Below are 25962 nucleotides of genomic sequence, written 5' to 3' on the forward strand. Positions count from 1 at the left end.
AAGACGTATGTCGGAATCTCTCTCTACCACATACTAGCTGTGTGCTTACATGTCTATCTGCCACAGTAAAATAAAGGTAGTAAAATACATCCTGTAGGACAGTTATGAAGAGATTGAGTATAATACTGTGGGGTGTTTCTCTTCTCTGGGATAAACACTGCTATTTTATTATTTCACTGCTATTTTCTCATTTGTTCCTCACCCTGTTTGCTTTAAGGAAGTGAGAAATAAATATACCCCCCCGAAGATGAAACATGAGCAGGTAAAAGTGATTACCATCACTTAGCTTTTGAGGTCAGGAGACAAGACTAGGACCCAAACTGATTGACTTCTTTTTTTGTTTTTGAGATGGGGTCTCGCTCTGTCACCAGGCTGGAGTGAAGTGCAGTGGTGCAATCTCGGCTCACTGCAACCTCCGCCTCCTGGGTTCAAGTGATTCTCCTGCCTCAGCCTCCCGAGTAGCTGGGATTACAGGTGTGTGCCACCACGCCAGCTAATTTTTGTATTTTTAGTAGAGACACGGTTTCACAATGTGGCCAGGATGGTCTTGATCTCTTGACCTTGTGATCCACCCGCCTTGGCCTCCCAAAGTGCTAGGATTACAGGTGTGAGCCACCACACCCGGACCTAACTGACTTCTAATTGCATTCTTTATAGTAAACGCAATTCAAGCCTGAGGATAGGAGCCTGGGTTTCCAGGCAAACTACTCGGCAGCTGCGTGGTTGTGCAAACAGCTCTTCATGTTTTTGAGTCTTGTTTTCCTAATCCTTAAAACTGGAATAGCAATAAGATATACCTTATGAGATGGTTTTAGAACCAACTTTAGCTCTTTAAAGCAGTGTTTCTTATTCAGGAAATACATAGGAATCATGAGATAAACTTTCCGAACATACATAGGCCCTACTCCTGGAGGTTTGGAGGTGCAAATAGGCATATACATTTTCATTAACGCTTCCTCAGGTGACTCTCATGTACCCAACCCACTCCAAACTGCTGCCTGCTTCTAACTATAAAATTCCATGCACATGTGAGTGATTATTGGCATTCCTGATAAGTTTACATTATACTGAGACTTTAAAATGCTTGTAAAGCTGCTGTGTTGTTGAGGAAAGAACAATGATCTCTTGGGTTAAAAGATATGTAACAAATCCAAGCTGTAAATTTACAGCTGTGAGGCCCTGAGCAGATTATATAACTTCTTTGAAAATCATTCTCCTCAGTAGTAAAACAGAGTGGAATAGTACTCATAATTAAATAGGGAAGCTGAGGTAATGACACTTTTTAAGCAAGAAGGACTTTGTTAGCTTGAGAAATGGAAGCAAGGAGAGCTCAAGACATTTTTCCAAGATCATAAAGCTAGTAAGCAGTAGAGCTGGAGTTTGAACCCAGGTCTAGCTGACTCCAGAGCTTGGGCTCTGATATTCTGTACCACCCTTTACTCATGCATTAACTACTTATTGAGTGCCTACTATGTGCTAGATACTCTTCTATAAGTTTTGAATATACTAGGAAATAAAACAAACATACAAAAATTCCTATCCTTGTGGAGCTTTTACATTAGAAGGTGATAAGTGCGATGGAAAGAAATCACGCCCATTATCCCAGCACTTTGGGAGGCCGAGGTGGGTGAATCACCTGAAATCAGGAGTTTGAGACCAGCCTGGCCAACATAGTGAAACCCTTCTCTACTAAAAGTACAAAAATTAGTCGGGCATGGTGGCACATGCCTATAATCCCAGCTACTCGGGAGGCTGAGGCAGGAGAATCGCTTGAACCTGGGAGGTGGAGGTTGCAGTGAGCCATGATCACACCACTGCACTCCAGCCTGGGCAACAGAGTGAGACTCTGTCTGGAAAAAAAAAAAAAAAAAAAGAAAAGAAAAAAAGAAATTAACAAAGAAGAAAAAAGAAAAACCATAGATGGGGATCAGGAATCAGGGAGGTGAAGGTGGGGGCCAGGATGCAGTTTTAATTAAGGTGGTCTGTCTGGGTCTCATTGAGAAAGTGACTGTTAAGCAAAGACTTGAAGAAGGTGAAGGAAATAACCAGGCAGTTATCTGGAAGAAAACTTGCAAGCAGAAGGACAAGCTCGTATGATGATGGTCCTGAGCTGTGGGCAGGTTTATGGAATAGCAAAGAGGCCAGTGCGGCGAGGGTGATGTGAGCATAGAGCAGAGAAGTAGCAGATGATGTCACAGAGGTCACTGATGCAGAGTGCAGGGCACTCTAGGCTCTTTAGTTTTTATCCTGGAGTAAAATAGGAGCCACTGGAAGATTCTGAACAGGAGATTGATTTGGTGACACTCATGCTAAGTGAAATAAGCCAGTCACAGAAGGACAAACACTTCACAAGGTATTTCACTTATATAAGGAGTCTAAAATAGTCTAACTCATAGAAGCAGAGAGCAGAATGGTAGTTACCAGGGCCTGGGAGAGGAAGAAATAGGGAATTGCTAATTAACAGGCATAAGTTTTAAGTTAAAGAGATGAATAAGTTCTAGAGGCCTGCTATACATTGTGCATATAATTAATAATACAGTGTTGTGCACCTAAAAATCTGTTAAGAGGGTACATTGGTAGGTCTCATGTTAAGCTTTTTTACCACAATAAAAAATATTCTGGCTGCTGTATTGAGGAAACACTGCAGTGAGACAAGATAGACTGGGTGAGGAGGTCTGTGAGGAGGTATTGCAGCAATCCAGGAAGAGTGATGGAGGTTCAATAGTGGGATTGCAGTGGCGTGAAAAGTACGTACTGACAGGAGATGACCTGAGCCTGTTGCTGACGTCTGCATTCCTTATGGGTTGTGGGGTCTATTTAGCTACAATCTGAAGTGGTCACCCTATGGAAGCCAGAGGAAAGACAACTAGCTTGATGGTAGAGGTGAGGTTCTCCCTGAAGGAAGTAACATTTCTCTTATTCACCTGGGACAGAGGCTAGTCGTTAGCAGCAGATCAGACCTTGGAAAGCAGGCCACAGCCAGGCAAGGGAAGCTCATGGGGCTTGTTCTGTGAGTTCTGATTATGAATTGTGTAGATGTGCTCCAGGAGGCCGTACCTGGATGGCTAAATGCCTGTTATACAGTTTGGCAAGTAGGGGCCCCAAGCTGAAGATGGCTCAGCAAACACTGTAGTAAGAATATCCAGTTGTATTTTACTCTATTTTCTCTCTTAATCCATGAACTTTAGTGCAGTATTATTTAAATGTTGCAGCCTAGCCTCAGTGGGCCTCTGGAGGGTATTAGGGGAGGGTTTTGTTCCCACTTCTGTCCTGGAGTATAGAGCAGAGTACTTTGAAGCCTCTGAGTTCACGATAGTAGGAATTAAGAAAAGATCCTCTTGAGAATTAGCAGTTGGGATAGGGCCAGGCCCCTTTCCTCCTTTGCTTATGTTGGAAGAGGGTTTTGGATATATTGGATAATAGGTTTCCTTACATAAGCATGCATGAAGTATTTTATTAATGTTCAGTCATCTTGTGTGGGCCTCACTTTTTACACAGCCTCGTGTGAGGCGTGATGTCCCTGTTGAACATCAGCTGGACATCACCCAAGGGTCAGGTGGAGACAGTTGGAGACCACAGCAATAGGGCTTTGCATTGTGGAGGGAACAAGATGGTATAATTTTTGAATCTTAGGGTTTACCATTAGATACGCTGATATGTAAGACTGAAAGAGACCTGAGCTCCTGTGCCTGGCTTCTGAGAAAGTACTGGGAATGCAGCAGAACATGATGGCTAAGTGCCCAGCCTTTGCAGCTGGACTGGGTTTGAGTTCTGGATGTACTCTTTTCTGGTTGGACAACTTTTTAAGCCTCCCTAATGCTTATTTATTTTATTCATAAAATATAGATGGCTATGATAGTGTCTTAGTCCATGTGTGCTGCTATAAACATAGAAAACCTGAGACTGGGTAATTTATAAAGAAAAGAGGTTTATTTGGCTCTCGGTTCTGCAGACTGTACAGGAAGCATGGCACCAACACCTGCTTCAGATGAGGGTCTCAGGCTGCTTCTACTTATGGTGGAATGTGAAGGGGAGCTGGAGTGTACAAATCACATAGTGAGAGAGGAAGCAAAGAAAGAGGGAAGTGCCAAGTATGGGAACTCTCACAGGAACTAACAGAGTGAGAACTCACTCGTTACCTCTAGGACAGCACCAAGCCATTAATGAGAGATCTGCCCCCATGACCAAAACACCTCCCATTAGGCCCCACTTCCAACACTGGAGATCATATTTCAATATGAGATTTGGAGGGGTCAAACATCCAAACTATAACAGATAACATGTATCATGTAGTGTTGTTCTGAAGATGAAAATAAATAATATGTTAAGCTTACCACAATACCTGGCACAAAGTAAGTGCTCAGTGTAGCCATTATTATGAGTAATTATGGAAGCTTGTCAAGATAGTGCCTCATTAAGGGTGTGTGATTAGAAGGTGAGATTGGAGAGCATCACAGGCAGGAATTTAGCCACTGTTCTACTCTCTGGGACACTTTCTAGACTTCCTTGGATTTTCACTTGGGCAAAAATGAAAATAATGGGAACATATTCCTGGCTATATTAGCAAGCAACTGGGAATATAATGAGACCTCACCAACATAAAAATGTCAGCAAACTGTTGTGGCATCTGGGCATTTGGTGTGCATGTGTGAGTATGTGTTTAATGTGGGTTATTGGTGTTGTATTGGTGTTGCAAAGCAGGAGAAAGTTCATACAAAACTTGGTTTAGATGTTAAGCCTGAGGACCTGCCATGTACCGAGAGAATTTGAGAGACAGTTTATTATTCACACAGAGGAGAGCTGATCAGGCACAAGCAGGTCCAGGTTGGTTTGGGCAAAGCAGATGGAGTGGGTTTGGGCTTTTACAGTGGCTGAGCAGTGGGGCTGGGAAAAGTTCCTGCATGTGCACAATTTAAATTTTCCAATGGTACCAAAGGAGGAGATGAGGTCGTGGGCCTTCTTATCAGCCTGCCCAGATGCGGGGCCAAAAAGGAAGAGATGGAAAGGCCTGAAAGGAATTATTAATCCAACATCAAAAATGAAGTCTGACTCTCCGTTACAATCAATTATAAAGGGAATTAGAAATAAATAGCACAGAAAACCAATTTAAAATAGTGAATCTCTACCATAGCAAATTGTTACTAATATATGAATGAATCAACAAAGGCACAAATGTACCATAACCCCAGTGACTGGTAAAGGGGGTAGCCAGCACTTTCATACCATTGGCCTGAGGGATTTATTGTCCCATAAAGAAGACTGAAGATGTGAATGGCTCTCCACTAGGGCTTTTGAAAGACTCGAGGTGAGAAATGGCGTTGGCCTGAACCAAGTAGTTTTGGATATGGAGGAAGGTAGGTTTCATTCATACATCACCCTAACTGAGTGCTTATGTGTGCCAGCCCTGTCCTAGGGGACCTGTGACACACACTGAATAAGAGAGAAACAGGTGCGTTTTTGCAGGATACTCAGGCAAACAACTATAATGGTGTTATATATTACATCATATGACAAAGTGTTTTTCTTGGAGAAGTACAGGAGTGTGAAAGCCCATAGCCAGGATGATGGCAAAGGAAATAAGGAGGGAGAGAAGTGGTAGTAGAACTCAACAAGGAGATAGAAGTGATAGAATTTGGTAGAGGATTAAATGTGGGAGGGGAAGACTGACAAGGGCATCTGTGTGGAGGGAGGTACCATTCTTTGAAGTAGGTAATACCCAAGGAGAAGAAGACTAATGGGGAAGGTGTGGATTTAATTTTGGATACACTGTGTTTGAGATGCCTGTGGGGCAGTCAATTTGAAATGCCCCCAAATCTGCTGCAGAGAGAGACCTGGACTAGCAATACGGTCCTGGGGGCGAGAGAAAAGGCTGTTGCAATTTGAGTCCCTGGCTGGGCATCGGGTTATCCAGGGAGGGAGTGCAGGGCATGACAATGGCCCTGGACAGCACACTGAGGCTAGGGACTGGCACAGAAAGGAGCCTCTGTTGAGCAAAGGCTCTCAGCCCAGATTTTAAGCACTAGCATAGGTGGTTTGCTGAAATGGCCTCAGCAGCACAGGAGGAGGCCAGAGTTAGGAAGCAGCAATCTAAGAGCTCACACTTGTGGGTTGTCCCTGTGGAATCTCCGAAGTATTGGGACATTAGTGGCTGCCAGGCTTTGAAGGAGGCCTGGGCTCCCAGCTTTTATCTTTAGTGGGAGCAAGATCCAAGAACTACTGGGTAATGTGACGCCATGAGCTCCCTGTGTTGTAGTTCAAGGACACTAGGGTTATCTTTGTGATTTGGTGCCTTCTACCCTGCACATATGGCTTCGGTCTCAGCTGAGTTCAAGAGGAACCATTTTGTGTTTGTGGAGAAGTCAGTGACAGACATGGATTAAAGGCATTTGTTTGCATCTGCTTACCTTGGTTGGCAGCAGATCACGACCACCTGACCGCTAGACAGGTGTGGAGCCAAGGGGCAAGGATGCCCACTGACATGGTGATCATTCACCTGATTGGAAGTGAGGTGCCTAAGTTTGTCCGAGTTCCAGTGGAATAATCACTCCTGGAGAACTGGAGATGGATGGGCTTTGGGGCAGAGTAGATATGGTATTGCAAGCTGTGATTGTTTCCTACTAGCTCTGTGAGATTGGGCAAATGAACTCTGAGTTTCTATTTCCTTGTCCTTAGAAAAATGAGAATTATTCATGTGAATAAAGACAGATGCAGATATGAGTGACTGGCATAACTAAAGTGCACAGAAAGACTTAGCCTGCACTTCCAGTATGCATTTCATGCCATATCTTTACCTCCTGTGGCATATTTGAGTCTGAGATTCCTTTGAGCCTAGAATTTGAGTGCTGATTGGAACTTGAATTCTTCTGTTCAAACTCAGATCCTGGAGGGAGGATATAGGAAAAGTGCTATAAACCCTGTTGAATTTCTAGAAACTTGAATTTGAATGGGTCCTCTGAGTTTTAAAAATATGCTACCATACTTTGTTTCTGCCTCCCCAAAAGAAGTGTTTAGGTTTTATCTAATGCTTTAAGGCTATCTGAGGACCACATCATGGAGGACGAAGAATACTGGCTTTGAATCCTGGCCCTGTCACTTTCTTACACTGTAGCCTTGGCTAAGACCTTTCTTGAGAGTGTTTTGTCACCTGCAAAATGGGCAAAAGCAGGGCAGATTTCAGGTTTTGTGGGACCTGAAACTTAATGCAATTTGGGGCCCTCTTTAAGAGAAAGAACACAAAATTACTAGTATAAACTTAGGTACAAAACTTACCTTTAGAATAAGAAAATAAATCAACATAAATTATAAATTTAAAAAATACCACAAATACTATATAATTTAGAAAAATAGTTTACTTAAAAAATTATTTAACTACCTGACAGATCTCTACAATGCTTTCTCTCCTTAACTCTTTTGGCTGATTACTCTCTGATTATCTTTTCATAGGAAAATAATTTTATAATATCCTTGTCTACAGAGAGTATAGAAGGATACTCTATTCTTCTTGCATGCTGATCAAAATTTGTATTATTGTGAGTTTTTTTAAGCTTTATTAATTATTGTGTAAATTTTTTTTTTTTTTTTTTTGAGACTGAGATTTGCCATATCGCCCAGGCTGGAGTGCAGTGGTGCAATCTTGGTTCACTGCAACCTCCGCCTCCCAGGTTCAAGCAATTCTCATGCCTCAGCCTCCTGAGTAGCTGGGATTACACGTGCCCACCACCATGCCCAGCTAACTTTTGTATTTTTAGTAGAGAGGGGGTTTCACCATGTTGGCCAGGCTGGTCTCAAACTCCTTACCTCAAGTGATCTGCCTGCCTCAGCCTCCCAAAGTGCTGAGATTATAGGCGCGAGCCATTGCACACGCTGTAAATTTTTAGAATTGTCTATTTTGGTAAATGTTCTATCGTTTTATATATGTAGTAAGACATGAAGTATTCTTGTATAGTACTTGTATTAAACAGTCTCTGAAATGACAGTATTCTTCGATGAGTTTGTTATCAGTGTCCTATATTGTCATCGTCAAAGTGTCAGTTAGCAGAAAGTGTTCTAATGCATTTTTGTGATTCCCTCCTCTTCATTAATTGGATTATCAGATAATCCAGGAGCCTATCTATTACTTCTATTTGGAATTTTTCTCATCCTTTGAAGAATTAACTATACTTGTCTATGATCTGAATTTTGCTTTTGTTATAATTGCATCTCAAAGTCAGAATAATTTCTGTTGATTTCATAGCTCACTTATTTTATTAATTTATTTGAATATTCTCCCAGTTCCTTAATAAATCAGTGATCTGCATTGATCCTACTACCTAAGGGAGTTGTTGAAGTGAACAGGCTTTGTAAGTGTCAAAAGGTTATGTCTTACTAATTGATGCAATTCTCTCCTATTCCCCTCTCCTGCCACTCAGCACACCCCAGGACTATGCAGAGTGTGTCTCCCATTGTAAGTATGTAGGGAAGATCTATGAGTTGAGTTCTTGGTTCCCTTGCTAAAAGCCAGGAGGAAAGAAAAGGAAGGAAGTAGAGTAATAATTCTTTTTGGTTATTGTCAGTTTACATCATGTTTCACTCTAAGATAAACATGATGAAGTATAACACACAACTTTATATAAAAGCCTGTTTTAGAAAAAATAATCCCAGAATTTCCTAATTTCTGGTAAGGAATATTTGACCAGGGCTTCAGGAATGTACTCTGTTTCACAGCCTGGGCCATAGGCACCAAATGGAGGCTACTACTGGTTCCTAGCTTTCCCCACATCCATTAATCCTCAGAATGTGTCCCTGATAGGATACCTGGGCTGCACAGGCATAGCTCATCCCACATTTTATCTGACTGTTATTTCCTCCTGCCAATGCTCCTGTTCCCTGTAATCTCTTCAAGAACACCTGAAGGGCAGGCTTTCTGCACAGCGCCAACACTTCTGCAGCTTGGAGCTTGGATGTAAATGCCAAATCCAAAGCAATCTACCTTTAAAGAAATATTTTCCTATTTGAAAACTCACCCCTCCCATGAAGGAAATTAATTGCACTTGATAATTCTCTTAAAATGAATAATGGAGTAGGTGTTGCCTTAAAAACGTGCTGTTGGCATTTTTGTTTGTTTTTCTAAGTGCAGTTAATTAAATTCTGGTGATTCCAGTGGGCTGTCTGTGGAACAGAGTTATTACTTCCCCCTGAATGTCTCCCTGATTTCCCAGGCAGAGTTAGGAGCTTCTTCCTTTTTCTCTGGCCACCCCCACAATGCTGTGTGTTCCCTCCCATCATAAGACTCATCCTGTTATTATTATTAATCTACTTCTCTGCTTCCTGAACTAAATGTCAGTGCCTTGAGGATAAGAACCATGATTTTTTTTTTTTGTCATTAACAGGTCTCACTACCTGCTAATTGAATCTTCCTACCTTGACTTCCCCTTGTAGTGGGTCCCTGGCATTTTCTGAACACAGATGGCTATGGAGGTCCTTTGTATACTTCCTTGGAAGCTCAGCTGTGCCCAGGTAGACCATCCCTAGTGTAGGCACATTTTATCCTGCCACCACAAATCTAGGTCATGCCTGCTTATCCCTTCTGGCCTGGATAACAGTGGCCTTGACATGTTGGATGCAGCCCTTTGAAGAGAGGACAGTTTCCACCCATGGCAATGAAGGCAGATGAGCTGATTTTCCTTGTGAGTTCAGGCTCTTTGGTGCTGGCATGCCCCCTTGAGAATGGGCTCATCACGATTCCCCTGGAAGGAGAGATCTCGGCTATCACCCAACTAGTTGTTAATGCTGGGGCTCACCTTGGGGTTAAGGATGCCTTACTCTCAGAAGGCCTTGACAGACTCAACAGTAAGGCTTTCCAGGGAAAAGATTCCAAGACTTTGGCTGTGGGCTGCTCTTGGTCAGCCTGACTTCAGAAAGAAATGGCATTGTGCCGAGATGGTGATGAATGGCTCTTGAAAACATAGGAAATTGGGTTTTGTGACAAGTCATTTATTTTCTCCCCTCCCTCCCTCCCCATAGCCACAGATAAATAAATAAATAAATAAATAAATAAATAAACAAACACCACTCGATATTTCAACCAATTGAAGAAGCAGCAAAAAATCCAATTGCAATGTAGGAAAAGATACCTACCTATGATGCGCATGGCTCTTCCCCATTAGAAATGCTAGGCATAGAAAGGTGGGTATTGATTTCTGATAAACTGCAACTCTGGGCAGTTGTTCAGGTGAAGATATTTGGTCTCCCAAAGTGTCTCAGGCAGTGGCCATCCCTGGATGTAGACTTCTGTTTCAGAGGGCAGAACCTCATTCAAAGACCTGGTCTTATCTCCACTGTTATCCTGCAGGCCAGGTCACCACCATCTGCCTCCTGGGCCATGGAATTTTTCTTTTCATAGATCTCTCACTTCTGCTTGTGATCCTCCAACCCATCATTCACATGACAGACAGAATGATCTTTTCAAAAATAAATTAGATCACATCACATGCAGCCACACATCCCTTTTTTCTGCTACTCGATGACGCCAATCTGTTTCTCACACAAGAGCTTTTTGCATATTTTCTTCCTTCCCCTCTCTCTTCACTGAGCTAACTTCTATGCCTCCTTCAGGCCTCAACCCAGAGATTATTTCTATACAGAGGTCACCCTCTGCCTTTCCTACCTAAAATTTGTCTTTTCCATTATTTGCCCTCATAGTACCCTATGCTTTTCCTTCATGGCATGCATTAGCATTTGTAATTACAGATTTATTTGTTTACTGTTTGTTCTTTTTCATACTGTAAGCTCCATGAGGGCAGGGGAATAGTCTGTTTGGTTAATCATTGTGTATCTAATGTCTAGTACCGTGTCTACTACATAGTAGGTGCTCATTAAATATTTGTTGAATGAAAGAATATGCAATGAGTTACTTTCCATATAATAGCTCAAATGAGCAGGGGCTAAAGCTTAGAAGCTTCAGATAAAAGAATTAGGAAAGGTCCTTAATACATGATTATTTTTATCTGCTGTGTTACATAAGGGTCAAGGACTGGGACTAAGACTTAAGTTCTCTCTACCTTGGTGTTTAGACATAAAGAAATTTGCTTTATAGACAAGAATGGATTCCATAGAGGCCAAATCAGGAGAGACAATAGGGTTCCTGAGGAATAAATCATCCTGTGATAGGATTTCTGAGCATTAGCATTATTGATATTTTGGTCTAGACAATTCTTTGATACAGGAGGATGTCTTGTGCATTATGAGTTTAGCAGTAACCCTGGCCTCTACCCACTAAATTCGGGTAGCACTGTCCTTAGTTGAGAGAACCAAAAAATGTCTCCAGACAAGGCCAAATGTACCCTAGAGAGCAAACTTTTCCCCAGTTGAGAACTACTGCCCTAAGAGAAGAAGGGACACAGCAGATTCCAGGACACTTCTGAATGCTGGAAAGAAGAGCTGGTTCTGGGTGGATGGAGGTAGCTAATGTCAGCATTTATCCTATTCCTACCACCCTGTGAGCTTGTTTGAATCCTAGAAGGTAGGCATTAGGTCACTAATGATTATGATGCTTTGGGTTCAAGCATTTTTGCTTTGGGAACTCTCTCTGCCAGCTAATCATAACATTGCAGGAGCTATTTCCTCCAGGCATTAAGGGGCAGTGGTGTTGTCTTATATCAGTCATGGCATTCTGGACACAGATTCAGTGCTGTCAAAGACCCTTTGTTGAACTGTCAGGATCTTGGGTTAGTGCTGGCTGCAGAACGGGGTGGTGATCTTCACTGATACTGAGATAAGAGTATAAAGTATTCCCAGGAATTCTCCATAAATATTTTGGAAGGAGGATTTTTATAAAATGGGTATACTACCCAAAGCAATCTACAAATTCAGTTCAATCCTTATCAATATATCAATGTCATTGTTCACGGAAATAAAAAAAATTCTAAAATTTGTATGGAACCAAAAAAGAGCCTGAATATCCAAAGCAATCCTATGCAAAAAGAATAAAGCTGGGTCAGAGGACAAGATGGCTGAACAGATGCAGCCAGGTGAAACAGCTACCACCGAGGGACTAAGTTGACTGGTGTGCTTTTAACAGATCTTCAGAGGGAAGGTGCCAGGAGTGAATGGAGGGAAGACACAGAAGCTTGGCTGAAGAGAGCCTCCCAAGACTGAGCCAGGAAGAAATTGAATCCCTGAACAGACCAATAACGAGCTCTGAAATTGAGTCAGTAATGAATAACCTACCAACCAAAACAAGCCCAGGACCAGATGGATTCACAGCTGAATTCTACCAGATATAAAAGGAAGAGCTGGTACCACTCCTGCTGAAACTGTTCCAAAAAATTGAGAAGGGTCTCAACCCTAACTCATTCTGTGAGGCCAGAATCATCCAGATACCAAAACCTGGCAGAGATACAACAACAACAAAAAACTTCATGCCAACATCCTCAATGAACATAGATGCAAAAATTCTCAACAAAATACTAGCAGGCCAAACCCAGCAGCATATTAAAAAGATTATTTACCATGTTCAAGTAGGCTTTGGGATGCAAGGTTGGTTAATATATGCAAATCAATAAATGTGATTCAACACATAGACAGAAGTAAAGACAAAAACCACATGATAATTTCAATAGATGCAGAAAAGTCTTTTGATAAAATTTATCACCACTTTATGTTAAAAACTCTCAATAAACTAGGTATTGAAGGAACATACCTAAAGTAATAAGAGCATCTATGACAAACCCACAGCCAATATTATACTGAATGGGGAAAAGCTGAAAGCATTCCCCTTGAAAACCGGCACAAGACAAAGATGCCCTCTCTCACCACTCGTATTCAACTTAGTATTAAAAGTTTTGGCCAGGGCAATCAGGCAAGAGAAAGAAATAAAGTGCATCCAAATAGAAAGAGAGGAAATAAAAGTATTTCTATTTGCAGGCAACATAATTCTGTATCTAGAAAACCCTATAGTTTTGGCCTAAAAGCTCCTTCAGCTAATAAATAACTTCAGTAAAGTCTCAGCATACAAAATCAATGAACAAAAATTACTAACATTCCTATACACCAACAACAGTCAAGCTTAGAGCCAAATTGGGAATGCAATCCATTCACAAATACCACTAAAAGAACAAAATAGTTAGGAATACAGATAACCAGGGAGGTGAAAGATCTCTACAAGCAGAACTACAAAACATTGCTCAAAGAAGTCGGAGATGACACAAACAAACGGAAAAACATTCCATGCTCATGGATAAGAATCAATATCGTAAAAATGGCCATACCACCCAAAGCAATATAGATTCAATGTTATTCCTATTAAACAACCATTGAGATTCTTCACAGAACTAGAAAAAGCTATTTTAAAATCCATATGGAACCGAAGCAGAGCCCAAATAGCCAAGGCATGCTTAAGCAAAAAGAACTAAGCTGGAGGCATCACGTTACCCAACTTGAAACTATAATACAGGGCTACAGTGACCAAAACAGCATGGTATTGGTACAAAAACAGACACGTAGAACAATGGAACATAATAGAGAACCCAGAAGTAAGGCCACACATCTCCAACTATCTGATTTTCGACAAACCTGACAAAAACAAGCAATGGGGAAAGGATTCTCTATTAAATGGTGCTGGGATAACTAGCTAGCAATATGCAAAAGACTGAAACCGAACCCCTTACTTACACCATATATAAAAATTAACTCAAGATGGATAAAAGACTTAAATGTAAAGCTCAAAACTATAAAAACTCTGGAAGACAACCTAGGCAATACCATTCAGGATGTAGGCACAGGCAAAGATTTTATGATGTAGATGCCAAAGCAATTTCAATAAAAGCAAAAATTGACAAATGGGATCTAATTAAACTTAAGAACTTCTGTACAGCAAATGAAACTATCAACAAAGTAAACCAACAACATACAGAATGGCAGAAAATTTTTGCAAACTATGCATCCCACAAATGTCTAATATCCAGTATCTATAAGGAACTTAAAGTTATGAGAAATCAAACAACTCCATTAAAAACTGGGCCAAGGACATTAACAGACACTTTTCAAAAGAAGACATATATGTGGCCAGCAATCATATGAAAAAAAACTCAACACCATTGCTTATTAAAGAAATGCAAATCAAACCACAACAAGATACCATCTCACACCAGTCAGAATGGCTATTGGAAAAAGTCAAAAAATGACAGATGCTAGAAAGGTTGTGGAGAAAATGGAACACTTATATGGTGTTGGTGGGAGTGTAAATTAGTTCAACCATTTGGAAGACAGTGTGGCAATTCCTCAAAGACCTAAAAACAGAAATACCATTTGACACAGCAACCCCATTACTGGATTTATACCCAGTGGAATATAAATTGCTCCATTATAAAGACATATCCATGTGTGTGTTCATTGCAGCACTATTCACAATGGCAAAGACATGAAGTCAACCTAAATGCCCATCAGTGATAGACTAGACATGTGGTACATATACACCATGGAATACTATGCAGCCATACAAAGGAATGAGATCATGCCCTTTGCAGGCACATGGATAGAGCTGGAGGCCATTATCCTTAGCAAACTAATGCAGGAACAGAAAACCAAATACCCTATGTTCTTACTTACAACTGTGAGCTAAATGATGAGAACATGTGGACACATAGAGGAGAACAACAGACACTGGAGCCTATCAACGGGTGGCAGGGGGTGGGGAGGAGGGAGAGAACATGAAAATAACCAACGGATACTAGGTTTAATACCTGGATGATGAAACAATTTGTACGACAAACCCCCATGACACAAGTTTACCTATATAACAAAACTTACATATGTACCCCTGAACATAAAAATTAAAAAAATTAAGCTAGGGGCATCACATTACACTGACTTCAAAATATATTACAAGGCTATAGTAACCAAAACAGCACGATATTGGTATAAAAATGGACACACAGACCAATGGAACAGAACAGAGAACCCAGAAATAAATCCACCCAGAAATAAAGCCAAGTGATTTTTGACCAAATAGTCAAGAACATACACTGGGAAAGGACACCTGCTTCAATAAATGATGCTGGGAAAACTGGATATCGATACGCAAAAGAATAAAACTAAGCTCCTATCTCTCATCATATAAAAATGAACTCATATAAATTAATGACTAAGACTTCAAAAGCACAGGCAACAAAAATACACAAATGGGACTATATTAAACTAAAAACTTCTGCTGGGCAAAGGAAACAATCAAGAGTGAAGAGGCAACCTGTTTAATGGGAAAAATACTGCAAACTATTCATCTGACAAGGTACTAATACTGAAAATATACAAGGAAGTCAACTCAGCAATAAAATACCAAATAATCCCATTAAAAAGTGAGCAAAGGACATGAGTAGACATTTCTCGAAAGAATATATACAAATGGCTTGCCAGGCGCAGTGGTTCACGCCTGTAATCCCAGCACTTTGGGAGGCTAAGACGGGTGGATCACAAGGTCAGGAGATCGAGACCATCCTGGCTAACACGGTGAAACCCCATCTCTACTAAAAATACAAAAAATTAGCTGGGCATGTTGGCGGGTGCCTGTAGTCCCAGCTACTTGGGGAGGCTGAAGCAGGAGAATGGCGTGAACCCGGGAGGTGGAGCTTGCAGTAAGCCGAGATTGTGCCACTGCACTCCAGCCTGGGTGACAGATCAAGACTCTGTCTCAAAAAAAAAAAAAAAAAAAAAAGAATATATACAAATGGCTAATGGGTATATGGAAAAAACCACAATATTGTTAATTATCATGGAATTGCAAATCAAAACCACAATGAGATATCATCTTACTCCAGTTAGAATGGTTGTTATTAAAAAGAAAAAATAACAGATGCTGGTGAGAACATGGAGAAAAGGGAACTCTTGTATTACACTGTTGGTGGGAATGTAAATTAGCATAGTCACCATGGAAAAATTAGTATAGTCACCACAAAACTAAAAATAGAACTACATATGATCCAGCAATCCCACTACTGAGCATCCAATGGAAGGAAAGAAAGTATATCAAAGGGACGCCTGCACTTGCATGTCTATCACTGCACTATTCACAATAGCCAAGGTATGGAATCAAACTGCGTGTCCATCAACGAATGAATGGATAAAGAAAATGTGGTATATACACAGTGGAATACTACTCAGCCATGTAAACAAGATTAAAACCCTGTCATTTAGATAAATATGGATGAAACTGAAGGTCATTATATTAAGTGACATAAGCCAGGCACAGAAAGACAAACATAGCACGTTCTCATTCATATATGGGAGCTAAAATAGTTGATCTCATGGAGGTAAATAGTAGAACGATAATTACCAGAGGGCTGGAAAGGGTGTGTGTGTGGCGGGGCTAAGGGGTGGGGGTAAGAGAATAAAGAGAGGTTAGTTAATATGCAACTCCAATGCAAACCATGATGCTTCCTTTTAAGAAAATTCTTTATCATCTTCTGCCCCATTAGAGGGAAGTTTTATACATTCATCTGAGGTTGAACAATAGAAACATGGACTCATGTTTTTGCTAGCTCTTTTTCCAACTAATGGACAGAGAAAAGTAAGACAATGTGTGCACATGTTTGTACATTACTATATTTTCGGTGTTCAGTTCTTTATGTATATGTTCAGGACATTGAACAAATGAATTAATGAATAAATATTATATGTGCTGAGCTGCTACTGGTCCATTCTAGTGGTGGCTTGTGGCCATAGTGCAGGGCAACCAACTGTCCTGGTTCACCCGAGACAGATGGCTTTTCAGGGAATTGGGACTGTCAGTACTTGCCCTGGTATGAGTTGGTTGTCTGACCATAATGATCCTTTTCATGTGGCTGCCTAACCTTCCTTTTAGCTTGCAGTCTAGTTGGTAACTGATATTAGCATTGAAATATCCAATGCCAATAACAGGAGAAAGTGATGTGTTTCAGAAAAAAGTAGTTGTAATTATTGGATTGGAGATGGGGCAGGGGAGGCAAGAAGGGTAGCCAGCTAGCCTAGGATGCCTGGGTTAACTTCTGAACACTTGTTTTTCCCTCTTCTCTAAGCCTGGCTAATCCTACTTATCTTTTTATCCTGGATTAAATGTTTCTTTCCCTGGGAAACTTTCCCTGAACTCCTTAAGACTAGATTAGGCTCTCTGTTTGGTGTTCCTCTACTCTGCCTTTCAGACACCCTTCATATTTGTATTTATTGATTTGATGTCTATTCTTTGGGCTGTACACTCCAAAAAATAAAGGTTGGAATTGTCTTATTCACTGCCATAGCTCTGATGGAAGCATACTGCCAGGTATATAGTAGATACTAAGTAAAAATCTATTGAATAGATTTTTTTTAACTGACTCCCGCTTCTGTAAAAGGGTAGTGTTACAACGGGAGACTTATTCAGAGAGCAAGTGTTGTACCTGGACATATGAGATATGCTTTTAGCACAGGTAGCTAGGAGCTCAGATGTGGAAAAGACTAGATGCACAAAGTGGGTAGTCCTTTCAATTAACCAAACAAAATGAAGAAGCTAAGTTGTACTAAAACTTGGAAATTAATTGACAAATATTTATTTTGCATTATCCCTTCATACTTTCATGTATTAATTCAACCAGTATGTGTTGAAGTCTTTCTCCATGCCAAGCCATGGTCAAGAGATTGGAGACACAAAGATAAACATATGGTCTCTGTCCTTGAGAACCCTATTCCTAGATATTAATTAGCATATGTTAAGTTTTATGCTGGAGCTGGTGCTCTAACAGATGAGAAACATGCCACCTGTCTGTCATTAAAAGACAGGCTCCCCAGCACTTTGGGAGGCCGAGGCGGGCGGATCACGAGGTCAGGAGATCGAGACCATCCTGGTTAACACGGTGAAACACTGTCTCTACTAAAAAAATACAAAAAAATTAGCTGGGCGTAGTGGCGGGTGCCTGTAGTCCCAGCTACTCAGGAGGCTGAGGCAGGAGAATGGTGTGAACCCGGGAGGCGGAGCTTGCAGTGAGCCGAGATTGTGCCACTGCACTCCAGCCTGGGTAACAGAGTGAGACTCCGTCTCAAAAAAAAAAAGACAGTCTCAGAGTTCAGAGATACACTAATACTTTCTCAACAGAGTCATAAGAGTTATAATAATTGCATGTACAAGGTGTGCAAGATAAGAGTCCTCAAGCTCAACTGTGGGTGTGATCAGAGAAGGCTTCCAAGAAGAGAGATGTTGAAAGTTAAAGAGGAGCTTGCCAATTAAAGAAGGAAAGGAAATGTGGCATGAGAGAGCACAGTCCATCTGGAAATGTGGATGCTTGCTGAGGTATGCCTGTAAGGAGATCCCTAGGAGCTGACCCTGAGGAGTAGCTGGGTCCCAGTGGACCCTTCTGATGAGGGTGCATGGGCCCATTCAGCTGGCGTGAGAGGCAAGCAATGAAAGTACTGGGAGCAAAAGTTGAAAAGATGGGTCAGGGCTAGGCCATGGTGGCCATAAATGCTGGACTAAGGAGTTTGGACTTTATTCCATTGGAAATGAGGCTATCTATGGAAGAATTTTGGCAGAGACAGGACACAATCACTCTCTGACTCAGAATTTATTTCTGCCTACCTTGACCTCCTTCCTCCCACACCCACAACCAAACTTTCCACAGCCAATATTAATAACATTCTGCTCAGAGTCAGAGTTATTCTTATTGTCCCTTTACGTTTCCCTTCCTGTCTCTTGCACGTTCTACTCTTCCCGTCGCCTGTGGCATATAGTATACTATATCAGGTACCAAAGCTCCTAATAGGTTTTGGCAGAAGCAAATACTTGATAATGATTTTCTGGGAGGAAAAAAAATCACTTCTTCTGCCAAAGTCTAAGGGGTCTGTATTGTGAGATTAGCATATAGACGACCTTGCTCTCTGCTCTTGATTCAGCTTTGGTGAGAACACAGAGCTTTTAAGTTCTCGTTACAGTTTTAGTTTCTCAGGTCCCCCAGAGCAGTGTTCCTGAAAGAAGAGTAGGGAGAATTTCTGGAAATAAAAAGGTGCAGCCAATTCTCTGATGCTGAGAAACCTGCAGACTCATTCACCTGGAAGAAGGGAATCAGCTCCTGCAGGCTCTGCAAGGAGCACCAGGAGGCATGCATGGCTCTTCTACTGGTGGGCCCATGCCTCAGTTTCCCCTTTGAAAAGAAACCTCTTCAAAATCTGATGGTCTTGTAGTGGCTTAGCTTAGCTGGTAAGGTGAATTTTTCATTCACTCAAAATGTAATATTGTGCACCTTCAATTGTGGTCAATTTTGAGGATACAAAAACTGAAAAGTAACATCTCTGCTCCCCAGTGTCAGACAGCAAATGGTGATAGTATCTAAGAATGGAGCAGGAGCCTGATTTTCTTGCATGCAAGGTAATTGGGCCAAAATTGATTTTCATATGGTTTGTCTTTAAATAGGAAAAACCTACTTAAACTTAGTAGGCTGGCCTATTTGCCTATGCTATTCTTTTTTTCCTGGGATACTCTTTCCCACTGATTTACCCATCAAGGCCCACGCATTTTTCAAGTCTCAGCCAAATGCTGCCACCCTTCTGTAGCTTCCCTACCTATCCAAGGCAGGCCTGATGGCTCCTTCATCTGTATACTCATAGCATGGAGTCCTTCATTTCAGTGCTTTCTCACGAGGTTAAAGTAATAGCAACATGTCTGTAATAGCACGTGGACTTGAGCATGTGAATAAGGGGAGTCACATCCTCTCTATCTGGAGAATGGAAGTGGTGGCAGGATAGACCCCCTGGAGAAGCCTCTTTGCCTCTTCATGCCACCTGGCACCTGTGTCCTCCTCCCTGACCACTCAGGGCCAAGTGCAATTGTTGGTTTCCTCACCTGAAGGACTGATCGGATGGTTTGCACTAAAGATATGTTGCAAATGATTCTCAGTAAGGGCAATGATGGAAAGCTTGGGATGTATTAGAATCATCTGAGGGGCTCAGGAGACTGTCCTACTCTCTGCTGCCAAGACTGCCACAGTGGAAGGAACTGGGCCTTGTGTAACGGAATAGCAGCCATATGGCTATTACTCTTGAGGACAGGGAGTACGCTTTTCTTCTTTGAGTCTTCAGCTCTTAGCATGGGGCCTGGAACATGGCAAGGGTTCATTAAATTCATGACTGAATGAGAATAAATGAAAAGGGCTAGGCTCATTAGCTTGGGCAGATGTATACCTCACATTCTATGTCAGTGGTCAGGTCCAGAGAGCTGGCAGGCAGGGAAAGGAGATGGGCAGACACGTTTAAATAATCGTATTGAGTCTTGGGGAAAGGGTCCAGGAAGAAAGATGCTAACTAGATCCAAGTGCCAAGAATCCAAGAGAGCTTTGAGTCACTGCTTATTCTGATGGAGAATCTAAACAGGGATGTTTAAGGTAGAACAGTGACACCTAGTGGTGGAAGAAGGGCCTGCTAGATCCTTTCCCATCAAGCTCCCCATCCTGCTTATCTCTGTCCTCCTGTTCCCTTGGCAGGTTGGGACCTTGGTGATACCAGTGGGTGCCTAGAGAAGGAAGTGTGCTGTCTCAGGCTCCTACAGGACTCCGTGGTTTGCTGGTCTCCAGGGTGGATGGACGAGTAGATGGTTTGACCACGAAAACACATTGTGCCTGTAACTAATGACACTATATTGTATATTTAAAATTTTGTTAAAATGATAGATCTCATATTAAATGTTTTTCTACAACACACACACACCAAAACACAAAACCAGCCAATCACATAAAAAAAACTCAACAAACCCAGTCTGATTCTGTTACAGGGCCAGACTAGATGATTGTAGAGGTCCCCTGGTCAACTCTTTTCGAGCCTAGAGAGGGAAAAGGACCAGTCCAAAGACACATAACAAACTAGTTACAGAGCCACGGCCAGAAGCCAGGTTTCCTGCTGCTCAGAAAGAAGCCCTCTCTATCAGCCTTCCTCTGCTGACTTTGACAAGGTGGAATTATGCCACAGTGAATAGAAAGGTACTGAGAGAGGAGCAAATCAAGGGGAGGGGAAGCTTGAGGATGTAAACAAGGGGAGTCACATGCTGTCTACCTGGAGAATGGAAGTAGGGGCAGGATGGAGCCCCCTGGAGAAGTCTCTCCACCTCTTCATGCCAACCTGGCACCTGTGTCCTCCTCCCTGAGCACTCAGGGCCAAGTGTAATTGTTGGTTTCCCTGCTTGAAGGACTGATCTGATGATTCACACTACTGATGTGTTGCAAATGATTCTCAGTAAGGGCAATGATGGAACACCTGGGATATATTAGAATCATCTGAGGGGCTCAGGAGACTGTCCCATTCTCTGCTGCCAAGACTGCCACAATGGAAGGAAATGGGCCTTGTGTAACCCAGAGGAGCCTGGGTGAGGTGCTGGAGGCATTCACCATGGGGCTCTGGCTAGAAGAGCCTGTTTTCTGTCATGTTATGCTGCCCGGTGGAGTTTTCCCAGCAGAGCTGTCTCCAGTGGCCTCCTGGCTGCCTGGCATGGAGATCCAGTCTCTCTTGGAAAGTCTGGACAACTCTCCCCTCTCACTCCAGCTTTCCATGTATATTTTTCCTCTCAGCCTTGGTGCTTTGTCTGCCTGACTTTTCAATTGACTTTCCCCTGAGACACAAATTCCCCAGCTCCTCCTTCCCCACAGGCTATCCCAGGTTCCACCATAGCTGGGACAGGCAGGAAGCAGCTCTCTCTCCCTTGGAGCAAAATTTGTCAAACACAGAATGGAAACAGAGCTTGCTATCAATGTGCTGAAAATGCTTGTTGCTGGATACAAAATGTGATATCAAGATACTCCAGAGATACGCCCTTGCTGTTTCTCTGGAGTCCTTCTCTTCAGGTGATATTTGGTTATTTATTTTAGCAGTTAAAAAATTCTTAACTTTATTTAGTGACTTTTAACATGTCTCTGAAAACATAGGTATTTCAAAGACAAATGAAGCCATGTGGAAAATGACTAAATGCAAAATGACTTGTTAGTCATTGTAATTAGCAAACAGATCTATTTTTGGCTAATTTATATAGCGTTAATTACAAATACTTAGGGGACGTTTACTGGGTCTTGTGGGCTTTGCAGGCCTTGGATCGTGCTAAGCACTTCATGTGCATTTTATGGTTTAATCCCTCACAACAACACTCCAAGGTAGACAATTTTATTATCTCAATTTGCAGTTGTAAAAACAAGCTTAGTGACTTGCCCAGAATCACATAGCCGGCTGTCAGGTCCTTGATGGCAGGGACCTTGCCTTATCTCCTGATGTCCTCCATTTGCCTGCCACAGGATCCTAGAAATAATAAGGCCAAAGAGATGCTGGTGAGTGATGATGGTGAAGATGATGATAACAAATGATGACTTCGGACTAAGATGCAAGGTTTCTCCTACTCCACCATTTACTTCCTTACTCTGTTCCCAGACGTACTCTGTTCCCAGACATAATCGGGACAAAGATCCTCCCATTACAGACTGTGGAAAACATCTCACCTTCCCTCCAAGCTTGGGAAAGGTGAGAATGCCTTGATTCTATTGTTGCTTCTGTTTTTCATCTGTAAAATGGGGATAAAAGTATGACTTTAGGGTAAATGAGACATAAATGTACATCATAGATGTAAAAACACTTTTTAAGTTGTTAATCATTAAACAAGAGAGATGTTACTTTGATGAATAGTCTGCTATTCAATATTAATAATAAGGTACACACCAAGCTGAAAGGTGGGCTACCTTCTCCTTACTCCGTACGTAAAGCAAAGTTGTGATCTCATCTTGCATGCTTGCATCTTGGTATTTCAAAGGTGGAAAGAGACAACGGGAGCTACTCATTCCTCCTCTTAGGAAGAAGGGCTTGAGTTTCAAGTCTATTTTCTTGCTGTAGATGGAAAAAAAAACCTGATTTTGAATGCCAGAGCTGAATACTGTAATTTTAGTATTGCACTAACCCCAATCACCCATAACCCCACAGATAGATGCCTTGGGTTGAAGACTCTTTCATTATACATTAAACTGGTGTTAATTCAAATTTAGTGCTTGGCTGGGGGCCTGTCCACAAACTTTTTGTTACTAGCCTATAAAAAGATACATTTAGCAATTAATGGTAAACATTTAGAAATATTTCACAGCAACTTTACAGAGTTATTTTTATATCTGTTGAATTGAAGAAAAAATAGTGGCTTGCATTTTGTTTGTCCTTTTAATATTTAACAATACATTTTTATTGCCTTTTCCAAAAGTATAAGTCTGTGGTCGATTGAAAATTTTTTAAAAATGTTATTCCCTACTGGTAGTTTGAGAAGTCCTGCTTTATACCTGAAAAGGAGGGAGTGGATGATTTTTAGCCTTTTATGCTAAGGATCCTTCCTAGCTCTATGAAAATGTGTTTGCCTCCCTCTCAGGGACCACACCATGTGGTATGATGAAGGACCTGACTATGACCAGCCACAGAAGGGCTCATACACCCTTCCTCCAGGGAATTAGGTGAGGACTCACTTTCTGTTGGTAAGCTCAAGAAAGCCACCAAAGTGATTATTTTCCCAACAACATCAGAATTTGCACTTTGGCGACTCCTGCCTCTCACTGGATACAGAAGTAACTGGCAACATTTTAAATATGTGGCTCACCAAGCACATCTTTACCATAAAATGAGAAAACGGGCTCAGAGGGATGAAGTAACTCGTCCTAGGCACATAGCTAGTACAGCTTAGAATCCAGATTTAAACCCAGGTCTGTTTTCTCCAAGAGCTCATGATCCTCCCATTTTATCACAGTTTGTTTGGAAGGATGAGACACACAGTCTCTGCAAAAACTGTTGAGGAGTCTGGAGAAGGGGTAAAGAGAAAGTCAGTCGGGCATACTCAGGAGGTGGAGAAGTGTGGGGAAACTGACAGAGCGGGACAGAAGTGTCAGGCATTGCTATGGGTTAGAATGAGCCCCCCACCCCAATTCATATGTTGAAGCCCTAACCTTCAGTACCTCAGAATGGGAGCTTAAGGGAGATAGGGTCTTTTCATAGTTAATCACATTAAAATGAGATCATTAGAATGGGCCCTAATCCAATATGATGGCATCCTTCTAGAAAGGGGAAAATTTGGACCAGACATGTATAGAGGGAAGATCATGTGATGAGACATAGGGAGAAGATGACCATTTACAGCCAAGGAGAGAGGCCTTAACAGATCCTTTCCTCAGAACCCTCAGAAGGAACCAAGCCTGCTGGAGCCTTGATTTGGACTTCCAGCCTCCAGGACTGTGAGATAAGAAGTTTCTGTTGTTCAGGCCACCCAGCATGTGGTACTTTGTTATAGCAGTCCTAGCAAACACATGCAGACATCCTGGACTGAAAGGAGCTCTGATGGAGACTTCGCTTTCAGAAAGTGATAGCATCATTAAAGATTCCAGAGATGGCTGGTTTCCCCCAGTGGGAGGGAGAGGACCTCATGCTGGCTCCATCACTGATAGTGCCTTATGCTGTTAACATGTATTTACCAGCCTGTCAGGGCGGAGGGAATGAGGATGTTCTCTGTAAGCCTGTCAACTTTCTCATCCAGTTCCACTCTCACTGTCCTGACTCCTCATGAATTTCTGGCCATGAGTCATTCTTTCAGGACTGAACTCTACAGCCCTGTTACAGAGAGATTTTCACCAGATCCAACTCTACTAGCCTTAAATGTATAGTAAGCATTGCATTGGATGGTGCACATGTTTGAAATAACTAGCCCAGGCCCTCATTTGCTTCCTTCAGGGGGCAGGCAGACGTTCTACATCTACCACCTCAGAATTCCTCTGAGTTCTGTTGAAAAGACAGACTACTGAGAATGAGCAGGCCACCTGAGAAGGGAGCCATCTGTGTTCTGTGGAGGAACAGGGCTCTTCTGGCCATGGGGAGGCCATGGGAATAGGAAGCCAAGGAAGATTCAAATGCTCTGCTTCACAAAGGAATATTTTCATAAATGCCACAGTCATTCTTGTGGGAGCGTCCCTCTGACTATATGGAGAGGCTCTCCGAGCCTTTTCTGGAGGCTTCTTGAGTACTTCCTTACTCACCTTTTGAAACAACCAATTTGCACTTTGGGGGCAGAAGGATTTCTTTGGAGGAATATTTCACATTTTTTTGCAGTGATGGAAGTGGGCATTGTCAGATGGTCTGCAAAGATGGTGAAGGTTGGTTGCCACTATTTTGTCTATGAATGGTTGTCTCATGGGTCATTGTTAAGGATTGTTATTTCTGTGGGCTGGCTGCATTACAATCACCCTGCAGTTTAAACAGTAAACATTCCTGGGTTCCTGCTCCCTGAGATCCTTATTCAGGAGTTTAGGCGCATATCTAGGAATTTGTATGTTAAAAATATCTCTGATGATTGTAATGTGCAGATAGATTTGGGAACATCAGTTCCCCATTTCTACATTGCTATTATGTACACACACACACACCCCTTTAACAAATATTCATTGGGCACTTTCCCTGTTCTAGAAAGTGAGCAGAGACCTAGGCATATAGGGACCAAAGGCATAATTTTTGTCCTCAGATAGTCAGTCTAGTGGGAAAGACAGACTGGGATCAGATGTTGACCATACAGCATCATAAATGTTTGAGTACAGTTAGGCCTAGGATGTCTAAGAACTTTGAATCTGCTTTTGGGGGTGCATGTGGGAATGGAATTATGGCATTTGTTTTCAACTGGGGGTGATTTTGCTCTGCGGAGGTATTTGGTAAAGTCTGGAGACATTTTTGGTTGTTAAAAGTTGGGAGGGGTGCTTCTAGAATCTAGTGGGTAGAGGCCAGTGAGGGATGCTGCCAAATATCCTATATGCACAGAAAAGCACCCCACAACAAAGAATTATCTGGCCCCAAATGTCAATAGTGATGAGATTGAGAAGCCTGGGGATAGGAAAGTCTTCCTAGGGGTTGAAACTGACCAGACACACAAAGTGGAGAGTTGGTAATGGGAAGCTTACTCTAATGCAGAGAAAACAGCAGAGACCTTGAGCAGGCACACCTTGGGAGCTG

Source organism: Gorilla gorilla, chromosome 9, assembly GCF_029281585.2.
Source record: "Gorilla gorilla gorilla isolate KB3781 chromosome 9, NHGRI_mGorGor1-v2.1_pri, whole genome shotgun sequence".
In the NCBI taxonomy this organism is placed as follows: Eukaryota; Metazoa; Chordata; class Mammalia; order Primates; family Hominidae; genus Gorilla; species Gorilla gorilla.